The 26,470-nt window shown below is 41.1% G+C and overlaps 1 protein-coding gene across 3 annotated transcripts in view; it reads right to left on the reverse strand.

Annotated features, from left to right (window-relative positions):
* The window catches only part of grik4 (glutamate receptor, ionotropic, kainate 4), a 274,826-nt gene that overhangs the window by 178,664 nt on the left and 69,692 nt on the right, over nt 1–26,470 (reverse strand). For 2 of the 3 annotated variants that reach the window (XM_070969980.1, XM_070969981.1), the window contains one exon: nt 20,842–21,051. The exons of the other annotated variant lie outside the window; for it this stretch is intronic. The gene's annotated coding sequence lies outside the window, so the exon portion shown is untranslated. The remainder of the gene's footprint in view (nt 1–20,841; nt 21,052–26,470) is intronic. 3 annotated transcript variants of the gene reach the window in all.

Here is a 26,470-nt window from a genome sequence, read left to right on the forward strand (position 1 = left end):
CTTGACCTGACATTATCGAAGAAGAAGAGCCTGCAATCAGCTCTAAGCCACTGAAAAGAGAACGATAGGGATGATGTGGCTCCAAGAAGGTTGTGGAAGCTGTTCCACAATACACTTAGAAAAGTCTAACAGACAAAAACAGACAAAACACTGACCTGAATGTCTTCTAAATAAAAAGCTACTAAGACAGAATTAGACTGTGTTGACAGTAACTTGCACCCACTACTGTCTAGGAAGTCACCACTCTGCACACTATTTACTATACTGAGATATTCTCCTATTTGAATACACAGAGTACCTCACCTGCTGTAAAATGTAAAATCTAGCAAAACATGCGGCTAGCTCGCTAGTTAGGTGTCCAAATACACTGCGCAATGGAGCTTCTGAATACTAAAGAGAGAGAAATGCTGTCTCCAGGAAGTACAACCACATTACTTGGACTGTGATATGTTAGGCTGGGATACACAGAGCCAGCTGCTGGCTTTGATAGTAGAAGCAAATGTTGGAGGGCGCCTGGGTGCTGAAGGGGCACAATTAACCATCTATGCATTTTTTACGTGGTTATGAGCTGCTTTACATATATTTCAAGTTTATACTGTAAGATTGTTTTCTCTAGTTCTACATTAAGCAAACCCTGTTTCCTCTGGATAATGAAGACACGTTGTGTCAGAAGGAGAGTATGCTCAGTTTATGTCTTTTCTTTTGTTTTCTCCTTGTAATTACATTAGTGGCATTGTCATGTAATTGTACATCCACTATGACTAATACAGCCTTTTTTAAGTAAAAAAAAAACAGTCAAGAGATGTAGATGTAGATAAATTTGTAAATGCACAAACTGATTGTTTCAGTCTCTCCTGAAAGGTAAATTCAAAACTATTGTATTGGCAGGGGTGAAACAGGTGGGAGGGAGTGCCCATTTTCAGATCTTGCCTTGGGTGCCACCTAAGCTGGAGGATGCAAACAGGCAGTGGAATACCGCAAATGCAAAGACAACACATGTGAATTGGAACACAGTCCAGACACATTAAGTAGCCGTATGACGCTTTATACTATCCTTCCATGTTCTACTCCCTCGTTGGCCTTTGTGGTGTTATAATAAAAAACACAATTGTGGAAAAAGTAGAGAATGACTCCATTACCAGCGTCAATAGAGAGCCATGGCATTTTGCCCGAGTCAACGCTGCCCAAGCGTGGCATTTAGATATCTGAAGAGTCTTCTCATCCATTCCCTTCTCATCATCAGCACCATTATCACCTAGCATGACTGTATCAAAGTATTTCCTTTCCTACATTCTGGAAGTTAATCTATTTTAAATGACAAATGCTCAGTACCTGTTCAAAACCAAAGACATTAATATGAGATCCACTCATGGGCACGCTTGAGACAGCAAGGATTAGGACACATTCAATATTGATGTTTGACTTGGAGCAGAGACAAGCAGTGACTGCTGCTGCAAGGGTTGCTGCTCTTTCACACTTTGACGGAAACATATTAGCAAAATAAGCTGAAGGGTTCAGGTCATGGTATCACTATAATCCCACTTTAATATCAAGAGCTGGCTTGTAAGATGTGTATAAGGGCAGGATGCTGTCTTTCCACTCCAGGTGTTTCATATTCACACATGCCACGTGACACGGGGCAGATGGATTGAAAATAAAAGGGAAATTCCATCAACAGTTTTGCCAGTATGGACTGGGTGAGCTGTTGTCACGAATGGTGATAATGAATGTCAGTCTTCATTTCCATGCAGCTGTTAGATAATCTACCAAGGACCTGCATCTAAAATGACATCTCTAATTAGGTAATGAAACTCTCTAATATCTATGTTTGGGCCATGGCATCAATGTCTTGTTGCTAAAGACACCCAACTCAGCCACTAGGAAGGTGTACAAACACATAGATATTTTTTTATTTGATAATGAGAGTAAGACTACGGCAAAATTGCATCTGCAGTAACTATGTCACTGTATTTGACTCAATACAGTATTGTAGTACATGCACAGCATATGAGCTCTCTACACATCCAGTTAAAGTAAAGATTTATGTGACAGGGAGAACAGCCTTAAAGGGATAGATATAATTCACACAATTTTACTATCACCTTAAATGGTTGCATCGATGTATAGAGTGCCAAAGATTTAAGAGCAACTTTCAATGTAAGTAAATATTTATTTAATTGTTAAAGGCCACAGGGAGGAGATGCAATTTCTCATTCAGACATGTATTTCCACTCTTTATTAACTACTGTACATTTGTGTGCCAGATAAAGTACACCACACCTCATATTCCTTTGTTTTGTAAGGTAGTCAGTGCTATATATAGGATACTGACATACAATAAGTCATCATGTTTTGATAATAATAAAAAATAGCTATCTATTCCAATTATATAAGAAACGGTGGAGGCAGATGGCCACCCACCCAGAGCCTGCTTCAGCTCGAGGTGTCTGCCTGTTAAACGAAAGTCTTTCCTTGCAGTTGTTGCCAAAATGCTTGTTCATGAGGGAACTGTTGGGTAATCGTTGTACATTAAAGTGTGCGGTCTAGACCAGCCCTATCTGGAAAGTATCCTGAGACAACTTTTGTTGTGTTTTGGCGCCATATAAATGTAACCGAACAGAATGCGAGAAATAATAAACAGTAGGGTTTCTTACAAAGGCTGCTGCTTTACATTGAGTAGCTATTCAATTTCTTTTCATTAAAGCTTTGGTATCTGAATGAAGTTTTTGGAAAAAATAAACCATGTCTACTTTTATTTACTTGGCTTGTTCAAGTATTGGATGTATATGTCTATGCTCACACAGGCTTTCAGGCACTAGCACAAACTATAATATTTGCTGTGCAGGGGGTAGATGAGTTGGTGTGCAGCATTTATGCTGTTTGTCCCACGACCCGGTCGAGGCCCTGCAGACAGGAACTCAGAACCGCAAACACGGCAAGCTAAGCTGAAGGGCCCTCACAAGAACAGCAGTCACACTTGAACCAAACTATTCAGTGCATTGCACCCTCTGGCCAGTTAATATAAGTATTCACTAAGACTAGAGCTATAAACTGTACTTGCTTAAAAGCTGCAAAAGGATATAGGAGAAGGAAACTATCAATACTTCGCAAAGTAAACAGAGAACCAATAAAAAAAGAATCATAAAAACAAGTTTTTGAGGAAATTGGATATTGAAATGAAATAAAAGAAGGCCACTACGGTAAAATCACTATGCATACACAGTCGATGCCACTAAATTTTAGGACAAAGCCACTCTCAGACCAACACTGGTAAAAAAGTGCTTAGCTGGTAAAATGCTACACATTCAGTGTTGGACTCACTGAAACTGTGCTCTCATCTTATGACGTGCACCGTCTATCCTTTTGTTTCACTGAGCTTGAGAAACGGGCTCTTTGCTACATTGCCAAAAGGAAACTTCATAGTTTGACGTATCCATTAGAATGCAGCGGTGAACCACAGCTAATAAAAGGAGACAGAGGACAACAGCATGACCACCTAACGGCATCATAAAGTTAGTGAGGGGAGCATAAATAATGGAACACTCATTTTCTCAAACCGCCTTGGTCTATAGCTGCCAGTGCTTTCTCTGTAGCACAGGTTTCTGCTGGGCAGCACGGAAATCAGTTTGGAATATTGGTGCAGACTGAGACGGAAAAAATATGAATGCCATGCCACTGACTATATAAATTAGGTGCATTGGAGCTGTAAAGTAGTTCTGTCAAAAAGAAAGATAAAGTATAGAACCAATAGGTAAAGAAATGTGGGAAGGGACTACAGTAATGGCATAATGCAGGCTGGTTTCACCCCAAGAGACATTCTGACTGATGGTAGAAATTTTGTAAAGTCGTAGCTAGAGTTCAGAAGTTGGTCTTTCTAGCAAATAACTTACTAAGGCCAACAGACAGACTACTGTATCATCCTGCAGAAATAAAGTATCATTGTATAGTATCAATTAAACCCAGAATTTCATTTTTAAAATTAAAACAAGACTGAGAGACTATGTCGACGGTAGTGGCCCCCTGAGGTTATGCTTAGGCATTTAGGCCTGATGATGGCGCTATGAGAAGTCAGGGGATTACCAAAGTCATTGGAGTTAATCCACAGTGAAAAATGAATGTGTGTTTCAAATTTCATGGTAATCTATTATGTAGTTATTTCACTCAAAACTACATATGTGAACCTCATAGCGGTGCTAGGCGATGAGTCAAAGGATCACCAACATCAGTGGGATTCATCCTCTGGGGACCATGAATGTTCGTACAAGATTCAACGACAATCCGTCCAAGAAAATGTTGAGATATTTGAGTCAGGGTCAAAGTGATGAACTGACCAACATTAGCCCTCCTCAATTTAAGCAACGTGAGAGCATGGTGTTAAAGTAAGAGAATTAAAAACGAGTGTGCACCGTCTGCTACAGCACAGTGGCTCCCAAGTTCCCAAAGTGACACACATCCCCTCACTACAGCATCAGCTGCCAGCCTGACCTTCATACCCAGGATGCCCATGTGCAACCCCAGCCATTGATCCAACCCTACAGTCCCAGGGAGCCTCTGTAATCGAGCCTCACTCTCAGTTAATCAGCATCAGTCCAAAACACAGTCTTAATACCGTCCAGAGAAGCCACTCAAGTCATAATAGTAATAAAGCCCCAGAACTCTGACTGACTTCTCTCTCTTATGTGATTACTGGCAAAACACACAATCCTACACGCACGCATGCACAAAACGTACCACCATCGAGCAACTGTTGAGTGTGTGTGCTTGCACGCAAGTGTAAAACGTATTTCTATCTGTGTGGAGGAACTCAGACAGTTCTCCCACAGTGGACTGCCACTGTCACACTGATGGGGGAACGAGCCATGTCAGAGGACACTCGTACAGCAGTGGTGAGACTTACAGCCAGGATAAATCTGGCCTGTGTGAAAAAGAGGCAGGGGTGCAATTACCCAGAGACAGAGGGACAAAGAGATGGCAGTTTGTTTGCAACAGCATGGACACTACTGCTCAGCGAGAGAGAGAATGGAATCTACTTGCTGAAGAGAAAAGAGGCCGCACTGCCTTTTTGTCCCCTGTCTCTCAACATGCCCCTTCGCTCTGTTACCCCACATGCTCCCAACACTCCCTTGTTATGACCTCATTTCTTTCAGGAGACCTTTTATTTTTTCTGCTATTAATGGCAACTCTTCTGTCCAGTCTTGCATAGAGTTCTTCACTCAGAGGAGAGATAACCTGGCTAAAACAGATGACAAACGCGGATTCACATGTAGAGAAGAGAAAGTCAATCAATTTTTAAATTGAACACTGAACATGGTGAATCAATTTCATCGAATTTGAAGCTAATGGCCATGGGCCACATTCATGGAAGATGGCAGTTCCCTGGATGCCATCATTTAGATGCTCCCATTTATCCCACAGTTTAAAATTCATCATACTGGATCTCTAGCTATACTGGCTGTCCTTGAAGATCTGTCTGTTGGGAGCTGGAAATAGAGTGCATCGGTTTTATTTATGAACCTGAGCATTATTATTATATTATATCATTATTATTGCACAGCATTGATACAGGAATGGAGGCGTAGCTCAAATGCATCCATCCATCCATTATCTATACCGCCTATCCCTTTCGGGGTTGCGGGGGGCTGGAGCCTATCCCAGCTACAATGGGCGAGAGGCGGGGTACACCCTGAACCGGTCGCCAGCCGATTGCAGGGCCACATGCAAGGACAAACAAACATTCACACTCACACCTACGGACAATTTAGAGTCATCAATTAACCTAATGAGCATGTTTTTGGTCTGTGGGAGGAAGCCGGAGTACCCGGAGAGAACCCACGCATGCACGGGAAGAACATGCAAACTTCACACAGAAAGGCCCCGCCTGACCCGGGGATCGAACCCTTCTTGCTGTGAGGCACGCGCACTACCTGCTGCGCCACTGTGCAGCCCCTACAGTAGCTCAAATGCATCTCGATCAAAAATCTACTGAAAGTTGAAGGAGCAGTGTTGAGGAGGTGTTGATGACATGTCTGTGGTCTGTCATGTCAGCAACTTAAAAGGCAGGAAAGTGCTTTAATTCATGCGAATGTCATGATGTTACTCAATATTTCAGTTTGCTTTTCAACTCCCACATGATATTTTATGACATAGGTCCATATTTTAACCATATTATATAACTCCCCATTTTGAAAGAACCATCCTGGCTATCCATTACATTCTCCATATCTATCTGCTGTCTCAAAGTTTATTTCCTTTCTGCAGTCAGGCATGCACGTAGTTTTATAATGCTACTGTTGACCTTGGATATGTTCTTTTTTTCCACTTACAAATGAGCGATTGTGATAATTGGGTTGAACAGGAACTCTGTTTAAAATCTGCCAGGTTGTCAGACAGCTCATGTTGCTCTCCTGGGGGAATCCAAAATTAAAGCCGTGTCTAGCGGTGTCACCACATCCTCAGATCTCTGCAATAACACTGGATGGATGACATGTTATCCTAACCAGCAGAGATGATGGGCGAAACTATAAAAATCAGACCAGTGTTGTACAAACACATTTTGCTCTTGACTTTGATGTGGAAGGGTAGAGGTGCTAAAGCTCATGGCCGCTGTTTCTTTTGATTTATGACAAAAGTTACTATTTTTAGGCAGAAAAGCTCTCTCTAGTATTTTAGATCTCTCTAAAATTGGAAAAAGTTAATTTGCTGAGCAGTTGACATCAGCTGCCAGCACCTTTTTGCCAGATTAGTGTTTAATGCACACACATCAATATTATCTTTATGTATGTTCATGAAGCGATGTTAACAAAATCATCACCTGAACAAAAGAGTGTTGGTTGTTATGGACACAAATAAACAAATGTGCAGTTTTGACATCTTTATCTTATTATGAAAACAAAAAGTGTTTTCATCCATGCTCCTTTCACATGTTGTAAAAGCGTGATACTAAATAAATGGACATACTCAATAGAGGACTCGAAATCCTCTCGGTGCTCTGAATTAATGGCAGGTCTTTGTGCCAATGTACTCTGTGGTGGTCAGAGTGCCAATTCCCTTATGTTTAGATACTCAACACTAAAGAAGCACCGTGACAAACGTAATGGTCTTAATCCATTTTGTCAGCTTAATGCTGACACACAGTACACGGCAGATAATGCTAATAAGGCCTTTACAAAATGTTGTCGCCCAAGGTAGATTAAAATTCTACAATTATTTCACTGATGAATACATTTGCTGTAGATGACCTTGTAGAAAGCAATCAGCTGTTGGGAGCTGGTCCTGCTGATTATTAGCTAGATCTGAATTATGCTCAGAGTGGCAGTGAAACCTTTAAACACTGCTTAACATACTGGAGGAACTTTTTGGGAGCATAATCTCTATAAATAGCACTGGAAACAGAACATTGTGTGTATGTGTTTGCATGGGAGAAATAAAGAAAAAAAGAGCGTCAGAGAGAAAAGCAACACGAGTCACAAAGAGAGTGAAGAGCGGATACAAAGGCTAATGTATCACAGAGATCTCTCTCGCCTTTGTTCACCTGAGAAACTTTGGAGCTCAAGGACACTGTGTCTGTTGTTTGGCAGGAAACATACTGAGGGGAATGAAAAACTACTTTTAAGAGATGACTTGTCTCGCTTCTGAAAACACTCGAATCTGAAAAGAAAAATATGAAATGGGCTCCAGCACTAATCTGACTGTCACAATACAAAATCTTAGATCGACTCATTCAATTTTAGAATTGGAGTGAAAAAGCTCTCGTCATCAATTATGTACGAAATGTGCAGCTGATGGGCATCACAGAAATTTTAGGAAATGGTGGATATTTATTATTTGTGTCTCTCTCTGAGCAGCATCTTTTAAAAATAACAAACCAAAAAAAAGACATTTTTGAACAGATGGTGGCTCGAGGTGAAAAGTCAGAAAATCACAAACATTATTACAATGCATCCTGAGGGGGACATGAATGTTTGCACCACGTTTCATGGTAATCCATCCAATATTTATTAGGTATCATATTGGTGGCACTAGAGGGAAAGTCAGTGGATCACCAAATTCATTAGGATTAATCCTCAGGACAATCCATTCAATAGCCGTTGAGACATTTCACAAGTGGTGGACAGATCAACCGAGCATCAGACCAATATTGACAGTCCACTGAGTCATGCTGCTAGCGAGGCTACAAAAATATGTGCAGACTGATTAAACCTAAACTGAAGAGACAGTGGTTCCAAGCATGGACGAAATAAAGCTCAGCTATGATTGTTGCACTGCAAGATCTTTAAAAAAGTCACAGCAGTTAAATATAGCATATTATAAAAACAATATATCAAATATGAGATAGAGTAGGAAATGGAAATATGAGGAAGAAGACTGTGGCTAATACGTTGGCGCATTTATTTGATAAAGATGTTGACTCTAATAATCAGCTCAAGCTGAATGTTTCCAAACATCTAGTGTATGAAGTATCAATAGAGAGGCGGCACACTTGTGAGAAGGTGAAGCATCAAATCCCAGAGTTAAGCCTTGGCCTCAGAGCACTGCCTCCTGTCTCCCTGAGGATCCATTCCAGAGCTGGATCAGCATGCTAAGTAAGATCCTGCACAGTCAGAACAGAAACCACTAGAACGCAGACGGCTTAAGCGTCTACTCCGCAGTGAATAGTCAACAACAGGGTTTAACTTCATACTCAGTGAGTCATACTCGCTAATGGGTCATGCAATAGACAATCAATTTGTGAACTTATAAGTTCTCAAAGATTTTCGGACCAAAATCAGCATTTAGTGATTCTATTTACCAGATTATTACACATAAAGTAACAAACATTAATTCAAACAAATCATTTGGGTTCTTTAAAGAGCCTTATTTAATTAATGCATTTGCATATTCCCCATTCAAAGATTCCCAGTACAACAGTCTTTTCACCCTGAGCTGGTGCTGAGTTCATGTATGCCATTTCCACATATGCATTTATGCATTCCTTGCATAAACTGTTTGTGAAGTTAAGCAGCAGGATGGCAATTTATTCCACTTAATAAACTCTGGAGTAACAGGGTCATTTTGCTCATCAGTAACAGCTGTGTATGGCTTTGTTGATGCTATACCAGTGGTAAGTATAGCAGTTGTTAAATGGAGCTTAGCAGGAAGACGGCTTCATTCACTCTCCTCTGCACCTTCATTCATTACTTCCTCACGGCCACACCTCTTGGCTCTTATTCATTCACATACCTCCCTGCTTCCCTCCATTGTCCTATCATGTTAAAGTCTAAAAGGCAACTCCATACAGCTTCACTACACACCGCTGAGTAAGTCAGACAGTATAGCTACACCAAAAGGCATTGCAGATGGTGCAGATTAAGATCCCAAATATTGCCTGACTGGTGCGGAAGCTGCATGTGAATTAAGTTTTATATCATAATGATAGAAATCTGAAATTGACAGTGGTTTACATTAAATACACAACATCACAGAAAGTTTACCTGCCACTCCTCATGTGATCCTGTCAACTCAACGCAAGCTTGAAATCCAAAATGACAGGGAGGCGGTGGCTCCACCTCTCTTGCCTCTGTCTAGCTGTACCCTGAAGCTACCACTCCTCTCAATCATTAATCACAATCCCCCATTATCAATCCAGCGAGGGCTCTGTTGTGCTCTGCTTACACCTCCTGAAGGTGATACCAGTGTCCAGTCACCACCCACTCCACCAATGTCAGACTCCATCCACAATCAGAGTGGTGATTAGTCTTGGGGGAAATGTTAGTGACAATTATTAGACTCTTGCCCATAATCAATCTAATTGATGTCTGCACCAACAAACTCAAGTCTACAGTTCATTTTAAGATCATTTTTCACATCTGTTAACTTTGGTGGCGAGTGGGACGTCCACATTAATCAGTTTAAAATATGCACGGTTTAATCTAAAAATGAGATCAGAACTCTCTCAGTCTGTGTGTGCTGGCTGCATGCACACTCCAGAGGACACACAGCTCCTACTATTACAGCTGTTGTAAGCTTCCGTCTTGTGCTTGTCCACTGTGAGCTATTAAACTGCTGCTGCATTCACCTCAGGAGCTTCCCCCTCAGATCACTGCTGACCTGAAAAGCGATCAACCAAGTCCTGATTAATGGGTCTCTAAGCCTCCTTGGAGGCAATCACACTCAAAAGGTTGGGCCAAATAGTAACAAATGGAACATTCAGCAATCATCCTTTATTGCATCAATAACCTCAGTTATCGATTAATCAGCACTAAAATTTTAGAGGAGAGACACACCTTAATTGTCGGTGCGACACATCTTTATTGCACATCTAAAATGTCCTGCTTGCATTTTCAGAAAAAAAAGGACTTTTTAATTCATTTTTAGACATCTCAGGGCTCAGAGGGTGAAGATTCATCCTGATGTTACCCCAGTCGTCTGGGTCTTGAGTCACATTGAGTGGACAAGAAGAAAAACCCTGTTCTGTCTCATTGCTTGCATATCGAAATATGACATACCATCTCTGGCGGTCATCAAGAATTCATTCAACTTTAGTTGCATGTATAAATCTTTTTTAATAATATCCATGTATATGCAGACTAGGCCTAACAAATTATACTCCTAGGTAAGCAGCATGATACTTGAATTGATTTTGTTATTTACATGCACCATATGTAACATAAAAACAACAACGAACGCGATTAAACAGAACATGAATAAAAATTTTATACATTACCTCGTCTGTGAACATGATCTCGCGCAACTTCACAACATCTTAAATCTACGTCTTGTGTTTTCATTGTTTTGATTGAGACCCCAAGTGGCAGAAATGACACAGTGTGTGTTTAAAGCTGAGGCAGTAGCACACAATCCACCCCTGTTCTTTTAAACTGTCCATGGAAGTGTTACGGGTCATTTGGGTTGAGAGGGAGTGACTTGTCTCTGTCTAAATGGTGTGGTGATGGAGGTGGTGGTGGGGGCGCTGGCGCATCTCAGGGACAGAGCCAAAGATTGCCCTCATCAATCTAATGCCTCTCCTCCTGAGGTAATCATTTCCACAGAGAAACATGGCATCTCATTAGGCTGATTCGCTCTCAGTGTCAGTCAGCCTCAGACACCTTCACAACAAAAGCTCTGGTGTGAAAGAACACACACACTTAGATTATTAGACAACCTGATGGCACAGGCTCTCACACCTACGGCACATTGGCATTATTGATCAAGTGTATTCTCTATTTTCAAGCAGCATTTCATTGACATTTGACATGCTGAATACAACCGTTTTCATCAGTATACCGGATGTCAAAGTTGGAGATTTTATTCCGAGAAACCACAGTCGCAACTAACAATTGTTATCATTGTTCAGTTAATTATTTTCCTATTAAACCATTCATAAAAGGCTGAAACAATTTCTGCCAACGACTCAATTAATGTCACTTCTCCTCTTTCCAAGACAAATACAATAGTGGTTGCTGAAATTACTATAGCAGCAGAGATTTTCATTTAAAATTGTAATAGTTTGTGGCGCTTGTGAGTCGCTCCAAGAAAAAAATGGGATATACGCCACAGAACACACAGATATTTCATATCTCCTTCTAACAGAGTCAGCAATACCCTTTAGCCTTTTTTCCTCATCTGTGTATGAATGCATCATTTGGTTTAAGAAGTCCAAAACCCCAACTGCCTCCTGAGAGAAAACCCCAGCCTCCAGGTAGAATTTATACAGTCGATCTGAGAGTGACCTTTATTCCACCCAAGAAAAGGCCTTAATGCCCTACACAAACATACACGCACACACATGCAAACACACACCGCCGAGCCCAGAGTTCTCAAACAAGAGGTGAAAATGGGAGATTTGAAAAAGGCAGAGCCACAGAGACAAAGTGGGAGCAGGTTGAAATCTGAACAGGCTTTTTATGGATGTCTCATTACATGCTTTGCTTCTTTGCCTGGGGCCTGGATCTATCCATCCACTGAACTCTGCGTTCAGGTGAGCAGGCTCTCACCAAACTCCTACCAAAATCATCTGCTTAAAGCCACATCTGCCTATCAGCTCACATACAGGTGGCACCTTTGAACCAGGATATCATAGTACAACACATCTCTGATTGTTACAAAACACGCTGTGTATTAATCTATCCTTTAGTATCAGATGAAGCTCAACTTGTGGGATTACACACCTTTATTCTTTTTTGCTCGCTTTTCCCACATCTCGCCTCTCTCTTTCTCTTCCCAACTGAGCTCGAGGAGATAAATGAAATGAGGGCTGGCATGTTCCCTGGACATTTTAATTAGCTAGTCTTTAATTCAGCCTGACCCCCTTTCAACTTTGATCAGCCGGCGGGAGCTCTGATAAGGACCTGTCACTCACATGCAAACACCGGGGTTATTCAACAGCAAATTGTCTCTTTTGCCATTCGCTGATGCTCTCTACCTGTGGTGTCATGGGAGAGCTGTTCACGGCTCAGTGAAAACTAAAAGCCCAGTGAGAGCGGAAATATGGCGCGTGAGCTGTGCTCGTTCATCCTAGCTCTCCATTCACTATAGCATGGGCTGTGACGGGGCTGAATACAAATGCGCTCCTTGATTATTAAGAGTCGAGAGATTTCTGGGGGCAAAATTAATGTGTAACAGTATTAGCTTGCAGTTCCAAAGGCATTGCAAGGATTGCGTTTAATTTAGCCTTGAAATGACATGAGCCTTTGAGAAAACAGCTTTATGAGAAAACGGCTGAAAGCAAAAGCAACAATGAAACTACAGAGAAATAAAGGTTTCTGTAGGCTCTGAAAAAGGGGGTAACTGGGTGGGAGTAACCGTTTTGCACATGACGTTTGGATCCATTCACAACTTTCTTTTGTCCAGTATGCCAAAATTAATAATTGAACAAAACTCCTGAGTTGCATGTCAATACTTCAAACTGCGCTGCTGACTCTGTCTGATTCCAGATACCTCCCTGCTATTTTCCACCATACTAAGCATCTTTGGAGAGCCTGTCCCTTTAAACTCCGGAGGAATCAGATGTATAGCTCTAGATTAGCTCTAGTTTTAACAGCATGCATCTCAGGCAGACTGTGACAGAACCAAATTCGCAAGACAAATCCTCTCACTGCTCTGTGTGCACTAAGCTGTGCCTGGCTACTCTGTGTATGTGCTCCACTTCCCTTAAGGCGAGCACAGCTGACCGAAATCCCCTATTCACAGCTGTCTCATTGTATAAAACAGACTGTCCCAAATACTACTCCTTTCAAATTTGTTATTTAGGCAAATTATTATTAAACTATCTTGCAGTGATAAGTAACACCACACCCCTCTTGTAATGTGTTTTGCTGCTGACAAGTACGGATTGTATTTTCTACCAAGGCAGCAATTTTCTGGCTCGAAATTGAATAAGTTAAACCCAGTGTTAAACAGGTATTATTGCTTCACACATACAAAATATATTCATTATACCCTTTGGACATTTCAGAATAGATCTGGACTTCGAGCATGTATCCAATTTTTGGACCCATTAATACCCCTAACCAGCCAAAACCAGTCAATAATCAGCAGAATCAAACTCAACACAGTGGTTTTTTCAGCTTGACTAAGCACTGTCAGCGCCACTGTCTTCATGCCACCAGACGGTCATAATCCAACTCTGACCTCTTCTACCCCATTATCATTAGACTCGCCAAGCAAAGTGGTCCCATCCATCAGCCAGCTTACCCAGTGACAGCAGCCAGTTTCTGCGCGACTGTGACTGGTGGTCCTTCCAATTTGTAAATGGGATTGGAGAGCATCTACAAAGGCTGAAACAATACCACCCCTCACCGCACACTGCTGGAGCCAGCTGTCACGTCTAGCCTCTCTACCCGCCGCTGCCGCCCCCCATTCTTGCACTGATCGCATGTGGAGATGCTGCGGTGACTTTGCCCGCCACAGTCACTCATTAAACTCCTTCTCTACCTCTTGTACTGTTTCTAATATCTGAGGTATCATGTCTCTCTCCATGCCTTGGTTCCTCCTGCTAAATCCTCTGACAGTCTCCTCTCGTCTCTTTCTCTGAAGCCCTCTCCCTACTCCTTATTATCTCTTATTCTCTACCACTGCGCCTCACTCATACGCTGCCTTTAAATTTTCCCTCACTTGGTCCTTACTTTCTTCTCTATCTCTTCTTTTATGTCTCCATGAGACTCCTCCCTCTCTCCCTGTCTTTCTCTGTGTTTCTAATCTCAGACAGACTACCTGTAGACGATATTCATTGCCATTCAACAGACAGCATGGCAGTTCACAGTAAACCAAGACATGGCCATTGACTCAACTTATAGAAATACAACCAGCAGATTTGTGCCACAGAGTTAAACTGTGAATCTCATATATACTTCAAAGACTAGATAGCAGAAATTACAGTGCATGTTCATAAATAACAGTGAAGCAAGAGGCGAAGAACACCTTATGCTTATGTTTCATGGGTTTGGATTTTCCAATTATGCACTGCTGTGCCCCGATAAAGCCCAACAGCAGTTAATAATGCTGACAAAAATCACTGCTGCATGTTCACAGCCTGCACAACAGGATTTACAGTGTAACAGCCAAAGGTGAGGTGCCGAAGAAATGCTGCTCTGTCCTTTTTAACATACAGTAATGTACGAATGAAAGCTATGCAAAGCTTCTATCATCACAGGGTCAAACAAGAATAACCTGCTGCGTATGGTGTTTTTCCACCCGCTTTCCTGCAGTGACATAGAAATAATTAAACAAATACCAAACTAAACTCACCTATTTTGGCAACAAGTGTTCTTAAATAAAACATGTTTGCAACATCCCTTCTTATAAGAAAATAAATAAATCTGAGTTTACACTGAAGAGCTGTGCATTGAAACACTCACAGCTCTGCACGTCCAACAGCTAATGCTTCTTCTGACTGCTATTCAGTGGCCAGATGCTGCCACTGACGGCAAGCTGAGAAGCGCCACAAGCCACAGCAGCCTTTGTCCATATGTTGTTCTATTCTATTTAGAATGATTCACAGTTAATTGCAGTAAATCTATCACACAATCAACCAGGTAGTTTTACTGTACCCGGTGTGTATTTCACCAAGATGATACAGCATGCGGTTACGCAAATGGGATGATGAGAACGATTCGGTCTGAAGAGTTAAGGAGCTGCTTCTTGTGTAGCATACTTTTAAATGCAAATATAGACAGTGGTGCTGCTATTTCAGAGATATTCTTAAATAAATCATTTGTCATTCTGCTAATCTGTCAGTCAGTGAGTCTCAGCAGCAGTTACACTGTCTAATTCAGCCAGAGCTCCCTTCATAAGCTGTACTTCACCTTGTAAAAGTCTGCCTCTTAACTCTTTCTAAACCCTTAGATCCCTTCTACGCTTTCTCCCCCATGTATATTCGATGTGCTACACAGCCAAAGCTTACTGCATGTGAATCATGTATTATCCCTTGTCCTCTGCTCTTGCACGTACATCTCTCCTTTCCTCTAATTTCATTTTCCAGTAGAGCTGTCAGGCTTGTGGAAGGACCCGTCTACCACATGGTGTGGAGAGTGATGAACAATTTATATTCCGCCTGTTCGGCCGCAATCACGCAGCATCTTCACAATTGGCCGCATAAATATTGAGACAAGTATTTAAACAGCTCTGATCAAACACGCATCAATCAAACAGAAACAATGAACACAAAGAGGGAAAATGCGTCTGCATGAGAGAGATGCAGACAGCTCGGCAAGACAGAACGATCTAACAGCTCGAGAGTTTTAAATAACACAAGCAGGGAGCTTTGTTATGACATAAGCTCATAATGCCCGATGAAAGGACTAAGTATGGTAATAGCTTTGTCTCTAATACATACAAGTTATACTTATTTCCCAACTCTCTCAACCACTTCGCTTCAAGCTCCGTACTTGTGTTGAAGAAAATATGTCCAGACCCAGTTCAGATCCTTTCTCTTCTTTAGCCTCTCTGCCCTGACCTTGTGGATGAAGTAAGAGGTACGGAATTTTTATGTCCAAGAAGCCCGTGAAATGTTCATAAAAGACTCTATTAAGCAGTCCCACACTAACTGTGTGCTTTAATCATAAGCGTTCACAACCTGGTACTCAAGGAATAAACATGCAAAAAGCACACACATACTTGTACATGCATGACAGATGGGAGCATGTGCACATGCACACACACACACACACACACGCTCACAAACAAAATGCTTGATATTACAGTTTCTTCCTCAAGTTCTCACTTATGAAAGCTTTTCTGATCAACCACCCACATTAAAATATAACCCACCCTTTACTTTTCTAAACGTCTACTCATAATGATCAATGAAACAGATCACAGGGAGAAAGCCTGTCGCCATTCCATTAACAACCTTCCAAGACAAATGATCATCCGGTGTGGTTTTCAGCAACAAACTTATAACTTCTACTGAGTCTTTCACAACAGACACATGACAACTGCAAGCCCTATTTCGACTGATTTGACAATGCAATAAAGCACAGCGTTTGAAGTAATGGTCGCTCATTTCTATGAGTCATTACTCAATCATTTATTCCATCCATTCACTGTATAAGAAAGACTGGATGGAGCCATCGTGACGTCACCCATTGAAGCCTAGAGCCTAGAGACCACATTTGGACTAAAGCATACGCTGATTTATTATCTATTTTACTCTAAATGGGGCAAGAATTTACAAAATGAACATCGTGCTCTATTGAGGAAGACTTAAAACTAGTGATTGAGACTACAAACTCATTAGGAAACTGTTTACTGGGGGAATAAATTAAGTAAGAAGTAGGGAAAAGTAAAAGTAGTAGCTTGCATACTATCGGACTTATTTTGCAACCAGTGGAGTCGCCCCCTGCTGGCCATGAGAAAGAGCGCAGAAAGTGCAGGTGCTTTTGCATTACCCTAACCCTTCTCCCTGTCTCATCTTAAGAAAATAACAGTTTAGATCTCATACAAAGAAACAGACAAACTAATATTAAGATGGTGTGTTTCTCAGTATATGTATAGTGTTTCCAGTACGTCTGATAACAGTCTGACCTCATTTATACAATCACAATTTACCAATTACATCTCAGGCATTTCTAATCAAAGGAGAATCATTGACATTATGTGTGATCATTCTCTATGACCGAGTTCAAAGAAGTTTCCAGCTATTTCCCAAAATGACTCATATTTCTCTTCGAACAGTAAATAATAATTATTATTTCAGCAACAACAGCACATTTAAAGAAGCCAGGTGGCATTCGAGCTGGATTGGTGCGGTGGTCAGCTTAGGCATCCCAAACAAGTTCTTCTTTGGCCTCCAGTATACTGTAGCTGTCTGCCAGAGTCCTTGTACCTGTCTGCCTCAGTAATCTGCCAGGGAGCAGACAAACATCAGTGGGCCTTATCTCTACTTCTCAGGAGCAGCCAGGAAAAGAGGCAGGAAAAAGGCAGGTGGCCCAGCAGCAATACAGACAGGAGCAGACTGAGGCAGACTCATGAATTCAGTCAACACACAAATACAAACAGCTCATTAAACACATGCATACACACAAACCTTGAGCTATCCACACACCAAAGCACTTAAAAGCTATTCTGGAAAGAAGGGACTGAGTTCATCTGACATGCACTGTGTTTCTGGTAAGCAGGTAAAGAAGAATTAGCTACGGGCAGTGGAAAGAACATCGAGGATGCAGTAAACAAAGAGCATACCAGAACCAGTTTGAGAGTTCCTGTAAAGCTGAGCAGAACGATTTACCCAGTGGCATTATTGACACATGCTGAGGGGCCATAATACAACATCTGCAGCAAAGTGATATTCAATGCTTGTATCTCATGCAAGATTGCACATGTGGGCAATGAAATTCTCCTCCAACCACTTTCCTTGAGCCAAAGTCAGTAAAAAGTCAAATTTTGTCAGTAATACTTTGCACTGGTGCCTCAGAGAAATTCAATGTCTTTACAGCACACTGTGTGTTCTGGCATTTGTATTCACATCAAACTGGAGCTGCCTGTGGCGGGATGTGGTGGCTTAAAAAATATGTGTTATCCTGCATATGAATATGAATTGGGTTTTTCTGTCACTGCCACACTCAAGAGTTTGTAACAGAACATAGGCTAAATAAGTAGTATTACTTCCTGAGGAGTGTGTGTATAAGATTGTGTGTGTGTGTGTGTGTGTGTGTGTGTGTGTGTGTGTGTGTGTGTGTGTGCATTTTTGTTGTTTTGTTACAGTCAAAGTTTCTGGTGGAGACATGTTATGGTAGCCGTCATTCTTTGTATATACTGAACCTACAAACCAGCACTCATGTGTGCTATCTGTACACTTTGCACCGATGTGGAAAACAGACAAATTCACGGTGAAAATCGGAGAAACTGGGATACGTGTGCTACCCTGTGCTTCTAACGCCCTGTTTGATTCTATAAAAAACACGCTGAGTTGATTGTTGATGGTTTGGGCAAATCCAGATCCTCTCAGTATTCACCTATAAGCCTCCTGTGCTGCTTTTTGATTTTTGTCTTAACAGAGCACAGCAGGTAGCAGCAGTTGGAGGGAAGCCTCCAGACGACAACATATCCTGTCCTCTACATAAGCAACACCGGCAAAAAACTCTGACATACCCAGCCATTTGCTATAGGGTCCAGTCTGGCACCTTTATCCAAAAATACACCATTTCTGCAGCTTTTGTGAGCTGCTTTTTTAAGAAACAAACAAATACATGTGAGGGAGGGTCACAGACAAAAGAGAAAGGAGAGCAGAAAGCACTGCATGTTGAAATGTTCTGCATGTTTTTTTCAGCATGAGTGAAGGATCAAGTCAGCACAACACTGTTTTCAATAAGTACAATAAGACATTAAAATCATTCAGAAAAAATGATTGACACTCTAAACTCTAGCTGGCATTAAATCTAAAGGACATGATGAAAGCTTTAATTTGGCAATTGTGTGTGTTATAATGGGAGGGCTTCAAAATGACTGAACAGGGCAGAGGGGTCGCACTGTGAAGAGGGAGCAGAACTGACATGACTGAGTTTGATTTCATGTATTTTGTCTGTGAAGGAGGAAAGAAAGTGCTCACAGTTGTGAAGGAGGATGTGCTGCCTGTTGTTTGACTCACCTGATTTCTGCAGGTGTTATAGAAGTTCAGCTTTAAATGTGTTATCATGAAGTGATCATCATGTAGACGCATTTAGTTTTTGATTATTACTATGTGTAGATGCAGCGGTGAAGGCCTTATGAAAGCTGTCAGTGGATGGCCTTAAAAATAATAGCGTTGTGGTCAAAAACACAACAACTACACACAACCACAACACCAGAACACACATATGCACAGACATACACACAAATGTCACAAATGTCACATCAAAAAAGAAATACTGAGATAGCTGTTGTATATATAAATATCTGTTGATTGCTTAAAGCAGGGCATTGTGCTGAGGTTCTGAAGCTTTACTCAAAAGCTGCTGCAAATTTATAGCATTCATTAAAATCTGAACACTTTTAAAACCACATAAGTTAGCTTTATATGCATACATACAAGATTTACCGATGTATGAAAATAAGTCGTTTTTATACATATATCGCTTTCTTTGCAACTAAAGTCTGACTTCTATTTTTTTAAGGTATATGATGATAAAAATGATAAAGATTGCTGTATTTCCCAGTTTGCTTTGTTGACGAAAAAAGTTATGCTATGACTACAGATGAGTCCGTCCTGTTTGTTCAGAAGAACCTTGAACGTTAAATAAGCTCTCCCTCAAAACTATAGAGCTTAAAAGGACTCACAGAGGAGCATTTTGCAGAGGAGCTAGGCAAAATGTGGGATGACACTCAAAAAGAAGAAGAAATCCAGGAAAGCGCTTCTTTAAAAAGACATCTTCTGCTAAGAGTTTGTCTTTTTGAAAATGAGAGAAGGTAGCTGAAGGTAAAAGTTCATCCACCAGGCTTGTTCAGACTATTCAGGAGGGAAATCAAGTAAAATATCGAGAAAATTTATTTTTTATGGGTCCATTTTACTTGGATGGACAAAAACCTCTCTGTTCAAGAAATCTCAATAAAATAATCCCATTTTCATGCAAACATTGCTGAATTACGCTCCAATAAGCAGCTTTCAGTGTCACAAGTATGTCCTGTAAAAACATTGCAATGATGAAAAAAAGTCCACTTTTAAGTGCCCACAGAAAGGAAGAGACAGTGCATCACTGCTAGGCTGCAGTAAGTAAATGTGTTTGTTTATTTATTAATAAACGAGGGGCATGGACAAAATTTGGCCTTGCAAAAAAAGATCTTTTTAGCTATTTAATTGCAGCAACAGCAATCATTTCTGTAGTATCTCTCAAGCAGTTTAAAGAAAAACTTGACCCTGGAAGTGGAAGCTGAATGCTCCAGTTAAGGTCATCATTAGCCAGTAACGCTCCATGCGTTCAAGGGATTATTTTGTAATGTCAAAATGATTTCCCTTCTTGTTATGTCTTTATTTTTACTGAACCTGCCTCATCAGCAGCACTAGCCTGGACTTGTTGCATTCAGCAGAGCTTTTATTTGTAGATGTAGCGAGCAACACAGCATGCTAATCACAAGCTGCTTCTTAGCATGTCATTTTACTCTGTTTCTCCAAATCACAAGAGAAACACCAGGACTTTTGGAATCATGTATACGGTCCTTATTTAGAGTGAAATATTGTTTTTACATTGATAAAGTTTTCTTTAAGGTGGATTCAGAAAGTCTGACAAATTTAGTGAAGGTCTCAGCGTCCGAGCCTTCAGCACACAGACGGCAAAAAGACCTTCACCTAAACTCAAGGCGATTCATTATTTCCTCTCTCTGTCACTCTCTCCATACAGTCATTGGATAGTGCGGGTGAGTGGCGGCTGATTACCAAACATCTTCTCCTACCTTTGATCTCCTGAGGTGTGGGGCTCTAGTCCATCTTGCAGCACAGGAGTCTGTCTGATCTGGGTGGTTGTGGTAGCCACTTAGCTTCTCCTCATCTCACATACACATACAGTTTGTGCCCCCAGCTCTCGCACAGGCGTGTATATGCACGCACATCCACACCCACACACATACACGTGCACACTTTGGGCTCTGCTGTGTTCAGACACTCTGTAAGAGAAAAAAGGAGATAAGAAATCTGAGTCAGACACACAAAAGAGGATGAATATGATTTTATGAGGCGCAGACATATTATCAGGGAATGCAATCAATTTCACACTGTGCAGGGTTTTAGTAATTCTCAGATATAAAGACGTTTTATTGTCGCAGGTCCCCTGATGAGAGCTTACAGGAAATCAAAAGATCCATAAAGGCACGGTTTGTCTTGTTTCCTGTCCTGAGTATAAACTATACACTTCAAAAGGCAACTTCAGAACAATGGTACCATAAATCATATTTCTGATCAGGTATCAGCTTCTGCAGTCCTATAACTAATGCTGAGGACAGCCATTTATTCAACATACAGTGAGTTTGGGATCCGCGCTGTAAACCGGAGCTTCAAAGATCACAGTCCTGTTTTGCTGATGGTCTTATTTTACTATTTGTCCCTTACTCAGCTAGATACCCTTCCTCTTTATAGAGCACATTCAACATTTTTCACACCGTCACCACACAACACTTTGAACAGCTTCTGAAACCCATCAGCATTCAAAACAAGGCCTTGCACCACAATATTGCAAGACAATTTCCACGGTAAATGAGAAAGTAAATGTCACTTACAAGATGAGCATTAATCTCATGCCATTGCATTTTAATGGCACCCTTACTCAGAGGAGAATTAAACTTCTCCCCAGAGATCAACCTAATCACTTAGCACCATGGTGAAATCAGCCGCCTGTGTCACAGCAGATCCACAATCTGACATGTCGCTCACTGTTGGCACATAGGAACTGCACTCGTACTGTGTGTTTGTACAACCACACAAGCACGCACTTGCACACACACACACAACAAGTGACCTTGTTGAGCTTTTCAGAGACAAGCAGGTTCTCCTAAACTATCATTACACCATCGAAGTTAACTGCTCTGAACTTGATGGTCAAAGATTGAACAAAGGTTGGACTTTAATGAATATTATCCAGTGATCGTGCCACTGCCCTGCTTCTCCACTGATACCATCTGGAGGCACTAAGGGCATCGGTATGCTCCAACAGAAACGATCCTCAGATGGTCAAACCACCTCTGAACCTCCTTCTCTCACACCCATCAAGTGTTGGAACAATTTCCAACAGTTTCTGTAATTTTCTGACAGCAACAATCCAACATGCATCCCCGCTTCACGCAGCGATTTTCCAGCTGTAGTGCGGTATTAATTTCTCGCAAGCTCTCTTTTATAATTTTTTTCTGACACTACTGACACACTTCCAGCTCTGAACCCGGGTTGTAGGCTGCCACAGTTTCGGGACCCGCTGTTTCAATCAGGGATGGAAATTAATGTGATGATACTGATGTTTAAACATCATTTAAGTTCCCAGAAAAAAAAGAAAGAAAGAAAAGAGAAGAAGAGAGAGAGAAAAAAGGGGGAGCGGGGGTAATAGAAATCATGAGAGAAAGAGGGAGGGCATGTTTTTGACAAATGAAGGTGAGGAGGTGAAACTGATTACTTTTCACTGATTTAGCAGTGAAGTGTATTGAACTGTACTGTAGACTGGAGTCTCTGCTAACGGTGACAACCAGACATTGACTTAAATCACACAGTGGCTTTAAGTCCTTTGGTACTTCAGGTCTGCAAAACAATTACTGAATAATTCTAAAGCAAAACATCACAGCATCAGACAAAGCACATACCAGTACGCTGTCAACAAACAACGGTTCAGTTCTGGTGGTTCATCTTTGCAGGTCTGATCTTATATTTAGTTTACTCCTCTGTCTGAAACAGAGCTACTGGTAGCGCTGTGACTTCACCAACTCACACTCGTCTTGAAAGTCCTCCAACAGCTCAAGTACATTTACAGGGTTGAATCAACTGTTGCGTTCAAAGCTCTGTTTCATTCAGCCGGGAAATCCACTCGTCTGTAATTAGTTACAATAATTTTTAAAAAATGCATGCATCCAGCTTGAGACAATTTACAGTAGGCACAGAAAAAAAGGTGAGATCGGATGAATATTTGAAGATCTTGGAGGGGATGTGGGATAAATAATAATGGGGAAACTTTTGAAGTGCTGACATATGTAAAGTTTCAGGAGAACGGATATTGTTGCTGAAATGTTCCTTCGGCCTGCTCTGCTCTCCAACTCATTTCCCCTCCCTCTTCCTCTGCCCCCCCCCCCCCCCCCCCCCTTTTCTTCCAGCTTTAGGCTGCTGTATTCAAGCCAAAGGTGCAGATTCTATTTCCTGTCAAACACTGACCAAAGGATTAAAATCCTGATTGTACTGCAGCCCTTACCATTAAAAATAAATAACTTTTACATATTCTGAGCAGTGACAGTGCAGAGCAAGTGTAAACCATAGACTCCACACATCAAATAAATTGGTTTGTTGCTCTTAAATGTCCTCAGCTATTTTGCATCATGTAGACTGTGACTGGGATTTTAAGATGTAAAAATAGAAAATACATAGAAGAAATCATATTCTGAATACTGTACACATGGAGGTAGGAATGCCAGAAATGGTACTTAGCTTCCAGGCAGTCAACTTGTTTTACAAAAGTAAGTTGAAGTCATTCCATGGCTATTAATCCACTGACAAAATCCTACGTGCTTGCAAATAGCGATGCCACAACACGCATATAATTACGTATGCTGTGAGAAATAAGCTTTTCTGTTTTGGTTGAAAAATATCTGCTAGGCTTGTGATGAAGTTTAAAAAAAAAACAGTCCTGACAAGCTGCAAGTTACATTTTAAAGTATACACAACCGCCACACTGCAAAAGCTGCATTACAAAATTATGAAATCATTCTCATGTATTCTGGACCATCTGCACTGAGCAATTATTGCCTTTAGGCTCCAATTTTTCCAATTTGCTTTGTAGCAATTGTAAAAATACTGGGTAGACAAAGCTGCCCAGATAATATTCACACATGTTTCAGGAGCAAGTGTTAACTCTTTACTGAGCACCATTGAACACAAGTGCATACAAACCATTGTGCTAACAGCTTCCTGGACAACCATTAAGCAAATACCAGCAAACGCTGCTCCCTCACCTCTGTCCTCCCTGATCCACGTAATCTTAACCTAACACCTAACCAAACACTTTATGTAAGACACAACTGGTCCAGCTGTACATAATAACAGATAGCAAAAATATTGGAAGAACAAGCCAATACAGTGTGTGACGAATCCAGACTGAAATAACAAGCATCACAGTCAGCTTTAGCTTTAAATGTCACAGTCTTCATGTAAAGAGTGACTAAATCAATCAAAGTCAACATTTGTGATAATAAAATCAATGCTGGCTGAATTTCCTTTAGCTGGTTCGGTGGTCATTCTTAATGTTGTTATTAACACTTGTGCTTTTCCTACTATGATGAGTCAAAGTGTCTGCTGTGGAAAAAAAGGCTTTATTTTTGTCACACTGCTGCCGCTGCTGCACGGCATGGTAATGTGAAACACACATATTTCATCTGCAGTTTACAGATGGCACCTGAGGTGACTGACACACAGTTGGAGCGTCACAGAAAACACAGATGAAAAGATGATCAGGCTGAGCCCATGATTTAACGACATGACATCATTACAGCTTTGTTCAGTACTAATCAAGCATGATTACTTCCTCATATCTTGCTAAATTCAAAATAACCGCTTTTATCTTTGTAAAATTATTCTGCGTAAAAAGTGTTTACGGAGGCACTGAACACCATGGATTTTTCTTCTTGAGAGTTCAGTCTTCAAATGTGCTTATCATTAATTATTATTGGAAGATAAATGTCCTTGCTGATATGTGAACACGGTTCAGAGTCGAGTATCAGAACATGGAAATGTCACTGAGCTGCAGTAAAGAGGAAGCAAAGAGAAAACGCCTCCAACTTCTTTCTGAAAAATCAATGTGTTTTAACTCACTCATCATTAAGTTACTATCACTGCTACTGTAGGTCATGGTTTTGGTTCTAGCTGTTTGCTTGTTGTTGTTGTTGTATTTGTTGTTGTTGTTGTCTGTGGTTTGTACATTTAAGTTATTTTCACACATATAGTTCGTTTTCCCTGGTCCAAATCGCTTGATGAGTTGGTGAACTTTGAAGAGGTTTTCCTTGAACGTAAACACAGGGAGAAGGTCCTGACGGAGGCCCAGTGGCCAAAGACAGCGTGCTAAATTGCAGCAGTCCAGTTCCGACCTTTGCTCTTTCACCGGCTAGTTGCTAGCAACTGTTAAATTCACTCATCCGCATCCCATCGATTGATAGCTTTCACACCAGCCCAAAAAAAACACACAAACCGGGCAGACGCATGAGCATTTGTTTTAAGTGAACCAAACACGTTAAGTCAAGGTTTTTCAGAAGGAAGAAATAGTGGAACCCCAACAACAAGTGTTAAAGCTGATCTGACATAATACCCTCCAGGATACAGATCCCCCCTCAGGCCATGCGTCCATTTGGGAAACTGATGAAGGGAAAAAAAAAGTGTATGGCAAGCTACTATATACAGTAATATCAGTAATATGCCTCCACTGAAAAAGAAAAACAGTCCCTAATTATCAGTGAAAAACATGGAGAACTAATGATAGTTTTTCATCATGGTCAGCACAGCAGGGACCAAGTTTACGAGTTTGTGTATGTGCTTGTGCTTGTATAGATGCGTGCATGTGTGCATGCAAATTTAAGTGAACTCATAAATTTTGATTTTAATCCATGAATAAAATCTATCTGATTTTAGATTGGATGGATTTTTCATTTGACTCAACTGCCTCTGCAAAAGCGAGAGCGAAGGGTAAAAAAGGTTTCCTGAAGGAACCTGATAAAATGCTATCTGAAAGTAGCTTTATGCTGATTTACTTCTAAACATGTGTTGTTCTATTGTGAGCACTACAACAGTACATGACATATGCAGATTGATATTTCACCGTGGAATCAATGTGATATGGAAAGGGCAGCAGAGTGGTATGGATTTTTCTGTTTTTGCTTTGGCATAGGCATCAATCATTACAGGTAATCTGGAAAAAGGGACAAATGGGGGGAGAACAAGCAAGACAGATGCTAAGAGCTGCTGCAGCTGAGGTGAGGAGTGAGGAAGGTTTTGATTTATTTGCCCTTGATAGCACAGTACAGCAAGCCACCACTCCAATGCGTTTTCAGTAAGAAATATATTGGCAACTGCAAGTGAAACATCTACCTGGAAGACTTAGTGACTTCTCATCCAGTGTCCTCTGAGGTGATCTAAATGTACTGCATTGGACAGGCGCACATTACTGCCGACTCTAGCCTTTGAGCTGCAGATCATTATCACCATGTGCCGACCATGTCGGCCACAGAACTGCCCACTGTTGCAGTAAACGCTGATGTAGTATGATAAGCTAATGAAAAAAATGCTATTTAGTAGTTCCATGATTGTGTTTACTACATCGCACTTGACTGATTCAAAGCAGACGAATACGAG

This window comes from Chaetodon trifascialis, chromosome 9, assembly GCF_039877785.1.
Source record: "Chaetodon trifascialis isolate fChaTrf1 chromosome 9, fChaTrf1.hap1, whole genome shotgun sequence".
NCBI lineage: Eukaryota > Metazoa > Chordata > Actinopteri > Chaetodontiformes > Chaetodontidae > Chaetodon > Chaetodon trifascialis.